Consider the following 11513-nt stretch of genomic DNA (forward strand, 5'->3'; position numbering starts at 1 on the left):
ATGGACAGAAAAACAGCTTTTTCTGGCTCACCACAGGGTCTGTCCCTAAGAGTGCTGACAGAACTGCTGACACACAGATTCACTTCTGTGAGGCAGCAATTAGCCAACTGTGCTGGGGGCTGATCCCCTCTACACTTTCAGCAGGTTCCTAGCGGGGATCCCTGCTGGATAGCCTAAGCTAGGTGCATTTCAGGCTTCAGACTTGCTTGGGCATGATCTGGAAGGCTGATGTGTACCAGGGGGTTGGTCTCTTTGAATGAGGAGCCTTGTGGAAAAGAATCACATAAAGGAAAGAAAAAGTTGAAATTCATGGGTTTGGTTCAAAGAGAGTGAGAGGGCAAGTGTTGGGGGGCAGGAGAAGGCAAGACTTTGAGGGGAGTATGGTGGGTGTCTGCTACTCAGATTGCTCTCAACCGGCTCTGGGTCCTGGGAAAAGGAGCTGCAATAAACATCAGGTGAAAATGGAGAGTTGTTCTACTATTAATCTCTGTAGGACATGAAAAGGACCAGGAGACCTTACTTTGAAGCCTCACTGGGAGCACCCTGCTCTTTCAGCTTGCTGTGAGCTATCGCCATGGACACCTCTCGCTCCTGCTCCCACTGACCTCCCCATCTCCCCCTCAACCCTTTTCTCCAGGGGCCCCGATTTGGGACTCAGGCATTTTCCCAAGATTCTTTCTCCTGCTTTCTCTCACACATGCCTTCATGTAAGATATTCATATGTGTGGCAGGTTTGATTGTGTGTTTAGAGCCCAGAAATGGTCTTATACCACCCTATTGCTCAGCCTTTCCTGAAGAGTCTTTCCATCTCACCATAGAGCAATCTGACTACTCTGAGCCCACCTGCCATTTTGGTGACCAGTTATGAGCACGTTGACCATTCCTCAATCTCAAGGCCCAAAGTCCCTCACTTCCTGAGGGCTTTCTCGGACACCAGGGAGCTTCCTGAGGCTCAGGACAAGGGGGTTAATACCCCATTACCAACCATCAACTGAGGGAGGGACATAACTAGGTAAATAAACAACCCCGCTTCCTGGTTTCCCAGCAGGACAATTCTGTAGCATATTCTTGAAGAGTCCTCAGCACTAGTACTCCCCTCATTAACAGACAGCATTGTAAGATGACTGTAGTTAATGGTAATATATTACGTAGTTAGAATAGCTAGAGGGAGAATATTGAATGTTCACAACACAAAGAAATGATAAATCTTTGAGATGATGAATATGCTAATTGTCCTGATCTGATCACTATACATTATCACTATACCTATCAAAACATACTTGGAACAAGTCCTGCTATTTAATAATTATATGACACTGACTTAGGAACCCCATGAATATGTACAATTATGATTTGTCAAGTAAAAAACAAAATTAAATTCAAAAACCAAAAAGCATATAACCTCCATGGACTTATCTTTCTTTCCTCTCTCTTGCTTTACCCACCCCCTCATTTCTGTTTCCTTGGCAACACCTCCCAAGCAAACTGCCTGTATCAAGCCCTTCCTTAGATACTGCTTCTAGGGAAAAGCTAAATCAAAATACCTAGTATCTGTATTTCCTGGGTTGCCACCAATTTAAATTCTCTACTCGCTCTTAGTTCTTCAGGCCTTTCGTCTTATAGCTGAAGTCTCATTAATCTCTGCGAAAACAATGGACCATATACTCTGTATCACACATTTTAGCAACACGGAGGAGCTGTGTTTTTGAAATTTCAGTTTTCCTTTTCCTCTCTCCTCCACCAGTGTCTGTTTGTAGATGAAAGCAATAAAGAAATTTCTTTGCCCTTTGATGAGAATTGTGCATGTGCTGTGATTTCTTGGAAGGCAGAAGTGACTGTAGTAAGCTTGCTTTTATATTTTTATATTTTTACTTCTGTCCAATGGAAGGATAATTTTCTTATTGGATGCTTTTGGAGCAGGCAGTGGACACCGGAACTCACAGAGTGAAAGCAAGAAGGATAGTCACCTTGCGACATTCTGGTAGCTTCAGAGGCCCTGGCACCAGCTATAAATGCTGAGTAAGGCAAATGGAAGGTTGCTTGAAGGATACGTTGGAGGCACCCGCCAGAGATAAGTGGCACTGTTTGGGAGGAATTTGAAGGAGGGTTGGATCTCCCTCACAGATGAGAATGGAAGAGAGGCTGAGCTTTTAGGTTATGTCTTTTTTGACAATTTTTAACCTCTAGGCTCATGTGGCCTGGAGAATAATGCATTTTTTCTAAGACACTGAGACAACTGTGATTATTTTCCACATTCTAAGTTGCTTCATTCAAAGGAGTGGATGCATGCTAATACATTCATGGACTAACCAGGCACAAAGGGATATTTTCCCAAACAGCAAAAGCAAGATGGCAGATACTGTGTGAGACTAGATGTTCTGTCATATTTGAACTTGGGTAGAACCTTGTAATTGGAAATGACACAGAGATAAGGGCTTCTGACACCTTGAGGAAAGCCTAGAATTGGGAATGATTTGAAGAGATGACTCTGCTAAGAAAAGTTCATTAGGGAGATTGTTTGACTCAGTTCTTTGGAAGGATGAAATTCATAAAGAGCTGCTTTAAGATCAGGCAGACTCTTAAAATTTCAGGACTCAGTGAAGCTCAAAGGAATAACATTTATTGAATGTATTTTTAACTTGGGTACATAAACTCTCTAAAATTGAGTGTGAACTTTTTCTGGAGAAAGGATCTGTAATTTCATCAGATTCTTAATGGGGTTTGTGACCCCCCTCCAAAAGATTAAAAACCATGGGTGTACTTGAAGAGAAATACCCTGGGCCCTTAAATATACAAACATGCGACCCCTGACCTGTTATTATTCATATGTGGATTTGCACTTAAAGTGATAATGATAACAACCACCACAGCCACCACCACTTGCATAATGAGCCTCAGGATCATGATTGCCAAACTGACATATGTGCTTTTATATGTATGGGAAACATGGTTTTGTACTCAGATGGATATGGGATCAATTCCTAGTTCTGCTATTTAATAATTATATGACACTGTCCCAGGGACTTTATCTCCTTTAGCCTATTTTCTCTCCTCTAAAGTGAGAATCCTACCTGATATGTTGCTGTGAGAATTGTTAATAGAAAAAATATATGTGACCTCCTTCAAATTCCTTCCTTACCTTCATAGCCCTCTGTTACAGGACTCAGATAGGTTACTGTATTGATATGAGTTCACCTTTAGAGAAAATAATCTATTCAAGCTGGTTTAAGTAAAAAAGTAATCACAATTTGGAGGGCTGAAAAAAACAGATTCTAGGCTGAGTGTTCACAAATGAATCTCAAAGCCACACTGCAGAATCAGGGCCCCAAGGAACCTGCTGTATGTTTTGTTGTCAGGAAGCCATTTGCTGAATTGGGAAGCTGCCACAGTAGTTGTTGGCCATGAAATCATACCATCACTCATTCAGTCAGGAAGTCATCACAAAGAGAAACCTGCCTCCACAACTACCAGCTCCAGCGCCGGCCACACTTGTGGTAGTCTTCTCTGCACAGTGACAGCTAGTGCCTGGATGCTGCTGTTTTCCCTCAGAGAAACCACATCCCTGTGTGACCATTCTTTTCTTTTTGAGGCAAAGTCTTGCTCTGTGGCCCTGGGTAGAGTACAGTGGCAGAGCTCACAGCAACCTCAAACTCCCGGGCTCAAGTGATCCTCCTGCCTCAGCCTCCTGAGTAGCTGGGACAACAGGCATGTGCCACCGTGGCCCTACTAATCTTCCTATTTTTCATAGAGACAGGGTCTTGCTCTTGTTCAGTCTGGTCTCAAACTCCTGACTTCAAGCAATCCTCCTGCCAGTGGCCTCCCAGAGTGTTTGGATTAAAGGTGGGAGCCATCACCCGCGGCCCCTCTGTGACCACTTTTAAAGCAGAAATGTAGAAACAAGAAAGCAGGGCTCCTATATCATAATCTGATCTGAGGAACCTAAATCTCATCCCTGTTGCATTCTAGCTGTGAGGAAGTCTGAGAAATTTAGGATTTTTTCTTTTAATCTTTCATTCTTTCCAATGTGAGAGGGCACATTAGAAAGAGATTAGGGTGGATATAGAGAGTTAATCTGCCATATATACTCTAGTAACTTTCATCAAAATATTATTATCTTGTTACTCATTTTAAATTATAAAAGTAATACATGAATATATTCTCTTTGCAGAAGATAAGAATGAAACAGAAGTCTGTAGAGAGTGAATGTCTACCCTGACCCAGTCCGTTCCCACATTGCTCCCCAGAAGAAGTGTGACAGCAGTTTACCAGCTATTGGTTCAGTCTTTTGTCTGCCTATGTATTTATGTGTGTGTGTATATACTTATGTTTATTTATATAGGCATACACATATATCTAAGAATTAAAAAAAACATAAATATGATAATACCAGTCCATTACTTTACTTGGAAATCTTTCCAGGTTTGGACATAAAGATCTAATAGGGGTCAGGAAACTTTCTGTAAAGGGCCAGATAATAAATATTTTAGGCTACTGTAGGCTCTGCAGACTACATATAGTCTCTGTGACATATTCTTCTCTTTTCTTATTTCTATTTTTCTTTAACAAGAAAACATTTAAAAATGTGAAAACCACATATTTGTGAATTTTCCAATTTTCCTTCTGTTACTGATTTCTAGTTTCATTCCTTTGTGTCCTGAAAGGATATCTGGTATGATACTCTGAGTTTCTTAAATTTAACACATATTTTGTAACCTAAGATATGATCTCTTTTGGAGACTATTCCATATGAACTTCAGATAAAGGTGTAATCTGTTGTTGTTTGTTGAAATGGGGTGCACCGGGGTAAGGCTCTGTGGTGTGTATCAGTCCAGGTCTCCCTGCATTCTTCCCTGGGTGGCCAAACTGTGTCAGATACATTAGAACTTTAAGACTGCTGAGACAGGTGATGGTTTTTTTGACATATGGGAGAAGTTGTGATGCTGGGTACATGGACCAATTCTCCCTCCTCTGGGAGAAACTGAAAACTGGAATTTTTCTTCCACTTACTCTGTACTGCACAGGTGGAAGGATCAGTGGCAGCCGTCAGCCCGAAACCCTGCCTCCATTTGTTTCTGGGTGGCTAAACCAAAGTATACCTGGCCAGGAGACCTGCAGGACTGGCAAGACAAAAGCTAATTCTCTGGGAAGCCCCCACAAAAGCTCCCGTGCTGGACACATGAACCAACCTTCCCTTCCTCTGGTGGAAGTTGTGAGCCAGTGTGTCTTTTCCTGATCATATGGTGCTGGGTTGGAGGCAGGGTCTCTGGTGAATGTCCCGAATCTCCCTACTGGCTTCAGTGAGTCTGATGTCACATTTCTCAGGGGAGTACAGAAGCTTTCAATTAGTTTCTGACTTTTCATAAAGACAATTTTTCAGTGAAGTTTTGCTGAATTAGTATGTTGCAGGGAGGGGAAAGAAGGATAATCTAGGACTTTCTATACCGCCGTGTTGCTGATGTAATGCCCTCACTGAATTACTTAATTTTGCTGTCAGTTTGGCAAGTTCCTAATCCTTTTTGAGCCTCATTTCTTTAGTTTTATTTTTTAAAAATAAATCTATAAAGTGGAGGTGGCATATTAAGACCTCATTAGGTTGCAATGAGTATTAAATGAGGTGCATATATTTCCTGTGGGCATTACTGGCTTCTACTCCCAATGGAGCAGAAGCCCAGATCCATTTCATGCAGTCATTGGGGGTGGCTTACATTTGCTTAACCATCAAGCTGGTTAATTAAAAAAATGGCAAAGAGCCATTTTCTCCCTCTCCTGCTTTGGGCTGTCTTCTCTGAGAACAACCATTTCTGACCTTCCTCCAGCAACTACTTCCTCTTCTTTTTCCGTGCCTGGGAGGTGGGCTTTCTTGTAGGCACCTCTCTTGTTCTCCACTAGGATCTGAACCTTCTTATGACCCATAACAGGCACTCTCCTAGGATCAGAGCAGTGTTGTGGCTGTGGTGAGTTGGTGGGGGTGCTGCTCTCCCATGTATCTGGTAGAGATATGGCAGGAAAGTTGGGCTGCCATGTGACAAAATCTTCCAGTATTTATATATAAAGCCTTGCTGCGTATTGCTCGGAACTAGTTGTCTTTGGCTCCATCTTCCACTGTGAGGACTAAGACTTTGCAATTGGACAAATCTTATCTCTACTCTTTCCCCCCTTAGAACCAATTTTTGTCTCAGGAGGCTCCTCATTGACTCATACAAACAGATTTGTGGCAAAAACTGGCCCATGGTTTTACAGATGTATGAATCAGAGCAGAAATGTACAGACGAGGTTCAAATGGAGGATTATGCTATGTAAGTAAGGCATCTAACCTTCAAAATTGGTAGTTACTATGAGATCTGAGCTTGAGTTGAATCATGTTTATGTGAGGTGCACAGAATAGGGCTGTTTTGAAGTCATTTACACCTGAAGTTGGAGTCCTACTCAGTCTCTTCCTCTCTGTGTGACCTTGAGGAAGTTATTTAACTTTCTGAGTTTCAATTTACTCATGGTTAAAATAGTGATAATAATTCCTACTTCATGTTTGTTGTGGGAATAACTAAATATTATGTGGAAAATTCTTGTCAAATACTTCATTTGCTGTTTATTTCCTTTTTCATTAAGCTTCTCTTTTGTGACTTATTAAGGCCGAGTTTTATTTGATTATATTTCTATAATCCTTCTTTTCATGTAGTTCCCCCCTTCTTCTTCCTTCTTTCCTTTCTGCCTGCCTGCCTGCCTACGTTCATTCCTTTTTTTCCCTTTGCAGTATTTTAAAAACAGTAGAGAAATATTCTGATAATAGGACCCCATCACTAGAACACTGACACGTTTTCTAGAAGAAACAACTATATTTTGCTCCAACAACTGTATAGACTTAATTTATAAGTAACATTGCAACTTCCTTAAGAAATTAAACAGATTAGAATATTCCAAAATTATTTAAAAACATTAAAATGTTAAAAATCACTCACAGACTTACAATTTAAATTAACACAAAGAAGTTTCATATTTTGTATTACCTACCATAAACCGATAGCAAGTGCTTATTTCTCAAAGAAAAAGTTACAAATTCTGTGTTAAAATAATCAATTACTTCCCATACCCATTACACAAACACAATTTAATAGATATCCATGATGTTCAAGGTGTAGTGAAGCCTAAAATACAACTGGATATAAAATAACCTCATCTAAGCTGTTATATGGTGTTAATTTTCTCAAAAATGTATCTGAGAATGGACTTTCTCTTTCTGTCTAATCTAAAAGGCAGGGTTCAAAAGATAGTATAAATATCCCAAACCACAAGTGGGAAACAGATGACTTTTCAGCCAGGGAGAGAATCAGTCATCTTATAACTGTCTCCTTGTCATACTTCTTACAAACGAAACCTGGCAAATGGTTGGGAACATAAGCTCATTAGTCAGTAGGACACCAAAATATGTTGGATATACTGCAGGATATTTCTTCCTAAAATAAGGCATGATAGTGCAGGATGAAAACAGGAATGATGAAGATGACTAAAGGCTACTTTTGATATTTAAAAATAGAAATTCCATCATAGCTATGGAATAAAATAGTTCCAAGTGTTGTACTTTTAACCCTGGAGTATTCAACAGCATGTTTTTAGAAGGGTGTTATAGAATCACAACATATTATCACTAGAAGGCACTTCTAATTTCAGTTTACAAGTAAAAAGTTGTGATATATTTATTGGGCAATCATGGTGGGCAGTGTGCCAGCCAGTGGGTATGCCCCAATGAATATGCAGTTACAACTCTGAATACTACCTGATTTGTACCCACAGTCAACTGGGAAATGTTCAAGTTACAATAAAAATATATTTCTATTACCCTTTACTTTTTTTTTTTTTTTTTTTTTTGGAGACAGGGTCTCACTCTGTTGCTCTGGTTGGAGTGCAGCTGCATGATCGTGGCGCAATGCAGCCTCAAAATCCTGGGCTAAAGCAAGCCTCTGCCTCAGCCTCCTAAGTATCAGGAACTACAGGTACACCCCACAATCCCCAGCTTAATTTTTTAGTTTTTGTACAGACAAGGTCTTGCTATGTTGCCCAGGCTGGTCTTGAACTCTTGTCCCCAAGTGATCCTCCCACATTGGCCTCCTTAGTGCTGGGATTACAGGCATGAGCCACCCCACCCTGGTGCCCATGACATTGTTCACTATTCTATTCTTGACAACACTGCCAATTACTGTCATCTGGGGAATCCACATGTAACTCAAATATGCAATGAGGGTTCTTACTTAAGTCTTCAAAACCAGTAATCTCAGTGTTGCTGATATACATATAGGATTTCAGAATTTAACCAGTCCTGATAATAGAGCTATGCTCAAAGCCAGGCCAGTCCAGTTGGGATCAGGAAGTTCCCAAGTGGACTTTGCTTTGAATGGAGTTTTAAAATTCCACTTAGGCCCACCAGTGGGTTAGGTAGATATTCTTGGAACACCAAAAACAGGAGGCCTTGTTGGTATCACTGGCAAAAAGATAATCCCTAGATGACAAAGTTCCAAGCATGGTGAAACAAAGTAATTCATTTCATAAAGATAGCACATTAAGAAATCAATAAAGAGCAGTCACAGTCTTCCTTCCGGAATCATGCAGAAGCAAAGCAGATCTCACATATGCTTAAAACAGCATCCAAAATTACTCTCCAAAGTGCTCATTTTGTGTTTTTCTTTTTCATGCAAAACAAAAATGTCACTATCAATTCACAGTTAACCAGTCACCTACTATAATAACTGAGTGAGTTGGGAATATTTCCTCCATTTCAAATATTAATATTTGAAATATTTCAAATACTTTACATAATCAGATATAGTAGAGACTAATAGTCAACAAAAACGATCACTATAAACATATGTAATTTAATCATTACAAAAATGCTTTGAGGAACACTTGGGTGAGTCAGGGTGTGGAATAAAGGTAGAGTTAATATTAAAAGGCGAGGACTTCATGCAGAAGGACTTTGAAAGGAGGTGTGCAACCTGGAAGCTTAAAAAAGATGGAGAGTCTAAGCCAAGTATTATATATGTGCTTGTTTGAATTCTCATTAGGACTAAATTGTCCCTAATGGCATGAAAAATAATAAAACATAAAGTTATGTCATTGAACCTACAAGAAAGTGCCTATAGGTATAATATCCTTACTTTTTCATACAACTTTCTGTTTAGCAGTTTATAATGATAAACCTCTAGTTAAGTGGAAAAATCTGGTAATGAAGCATTTTATTTATATAAGTAAGAGTTGACATGGCTTTTTTTCTTAGATTGTAAAATATAAAAGTGCTATTATTTGAACTTGAGCATGTTTCACCTAACAAAATGGCTGTTTCTTCTGTGTCAGCATAACACACGGATTAATAATTTAATAGAAATAGTAACATATTTATATATTTAATTATCTTATTATATAAATGTTTTTCTGTATTTTATTTCTATATATTATATATTATAGTGAAGTATACTTAACATTAAAATCATACTAAACATAATATAGTTTTGATGATTGAGAAAGCACTTCCTCCTTCATTCACTAGACACTTACTGAGTCTTACTGGACTCCGCCCCCTGCTATAGATACAGATGTGTAAAAGGTAGTCCTAGTCCTCTAGGCTCTCACAGTTTAGTAAGGGAGATAATTACTAGAAGACACTTCATGTACAGGTGTAAGAAGGAAGGTCCTGAGGTCAGAGAGACCCAGAGGTCTAGTCTGGTCCTCACCACCTTTGCTAATTGTCCAACCTCAGCCTCCTGGAAATAATAATAGTACTTCACAGGATTGTTGTGAGAATTAAATGTGAAAGTGCATGTGAAGTTGCTTAGCATTGTGTTGGACTTATCAAGTACCCAGGAAATGTTAGGTATTACCATATGTGTTAAATGTTACTTAGGTAATTAGATGTGGTTGGTACTTGCTTGCTTTTGAGTGGAGTGAGGTAAACTGGTTTTAATTATAAGCAACATATGATTAAACAACAATGGTTTATGGTGAACTTGTTTGTTCCTGATAATAGTTTGGATAAAAGTCTCATCATCTTTCCCTGGAAGTGGGACCTGTTGTCAGTCAGAAGTCCTGATGTAATTAAGTGGCTGAACAGATTTAACACATCTCTCAGGAGTGAGGCTGGCTTTCCTAGGTATATTCAACATTCTTTTAACACCTTTGATAACAATAATAATAAAAAGGAACTGAAGCGGGGACTAATGGATTTGATGATAATTAGGAAATCCAATTCTCTTCTCAAATGCACCTTTGCTCTCTCAGGTAAAAATAAATGTTAGTTATTGCCAAGATGCCTATGGTCATGAATGCCTTTATCAAAACCCACTGAATAGTCTTTTTTGGCCAATAAATATTATTGAGCCCTAGTATTTGCCAGGCACTAGGCTAGGCTCTGGGAGTATAAAAAGTAAACAAAATTATAGCTTCAAGGGGGAGATAGACATTCATGAAATAAGCCTTCAGATATATAACTAAAAATTGCTCTAAGTGAAGAGTGTTGAGCAGAGACCCTGATTTAAACTGGAGCATAGATTTGTGGAGGTCAGGGAAGAGTCATTTAGGGAAGCAGCATCTAAAATACTGTTACCACAAGTGTTATAGCGGGTGGTTTCGATAATAAACCGAGCGGCCCGCGGAGAATTGGAGAATCAGTTTATTTGTTGATGTGCTCAGAGGGGTCCCACCACCAAATTCTGAGCCCTGTCTACCTGATTTTTCCCACTTTTATTAAGTTGAGGTGGTCTGAGGGGTGAGGTCTCAGGTGGCTTATGGGCTGCCAGGTTATAGGTTAGTTGATGTGTCAGGTAATAGGTTAGTATTATGTTGATGCGCCAGGTAATAGGTTAATATTATGATGATGTGGGTCTTCCCCAAGGGGAGGGGGTCTCAGGTGGGGGATGCACCAAGTAATAAGATCGGGGTTTTCCTTATCACTCCCCCCTTTGATGCCCTTATATGTCTATTATAGGGCATTATTTCCCAGTGGGTGATAGTCTCCTAAGGCCATTATGTCTCTATGAATTTTATAATTGCAGTATGCAGGGGGCTGTAATAGTGCCAGTCCAGTATTTCTTTTCCTGCTGTGGCACACCTAAGCCTGACTATAACATGTCTTTGGCATGTAGGTGCTGACTGTGGAACCTCTTGTGGTCCAGAAGCCTCGAGTAATCCCGTTAGTGGAGGAAATCCAGGTCCTAGCATGACAAGCCTCAGGGCAGGCCTTCTCTGCCATAGTTGTTAGGGCGAGTGCCCCAGAGAGGAGGAGGGTAGGGACTGAGGCAGGAGTAGACATCCTATAATGAGCCAAAATACCACAGTTAGTGACACCCTCTGCAGCCCAGTCTAATCTCCTGGAGCTACCGAGAAGAGTCCAATCCCCAGTAAGGTCACTACAACCCACAGTGAGGGCCAGGGCCAGTGTTCCCATTTATTCCTGTTCCATCCTGGGTGTGGCTGTCCTCATTGGGAGACAGTTAATCTGGATCTTTAGTGGGTTCTGCTGGTCCTGATGT

This window comes from Microcebus murinus, chromosome 8 (assembly GCF_040939455.1).
Source record: "Microcebus murinus isolate Inina chromosome 8, M.murinus_Inina_mat1.0, whole genome shotgun sequence".
NCBI classification, from domain to species: Eukaryota; Metazoa; Chordata; class Mammalia; order Primates; family Cheirogaleidae; genus Microcebus; species Microcebus murinus.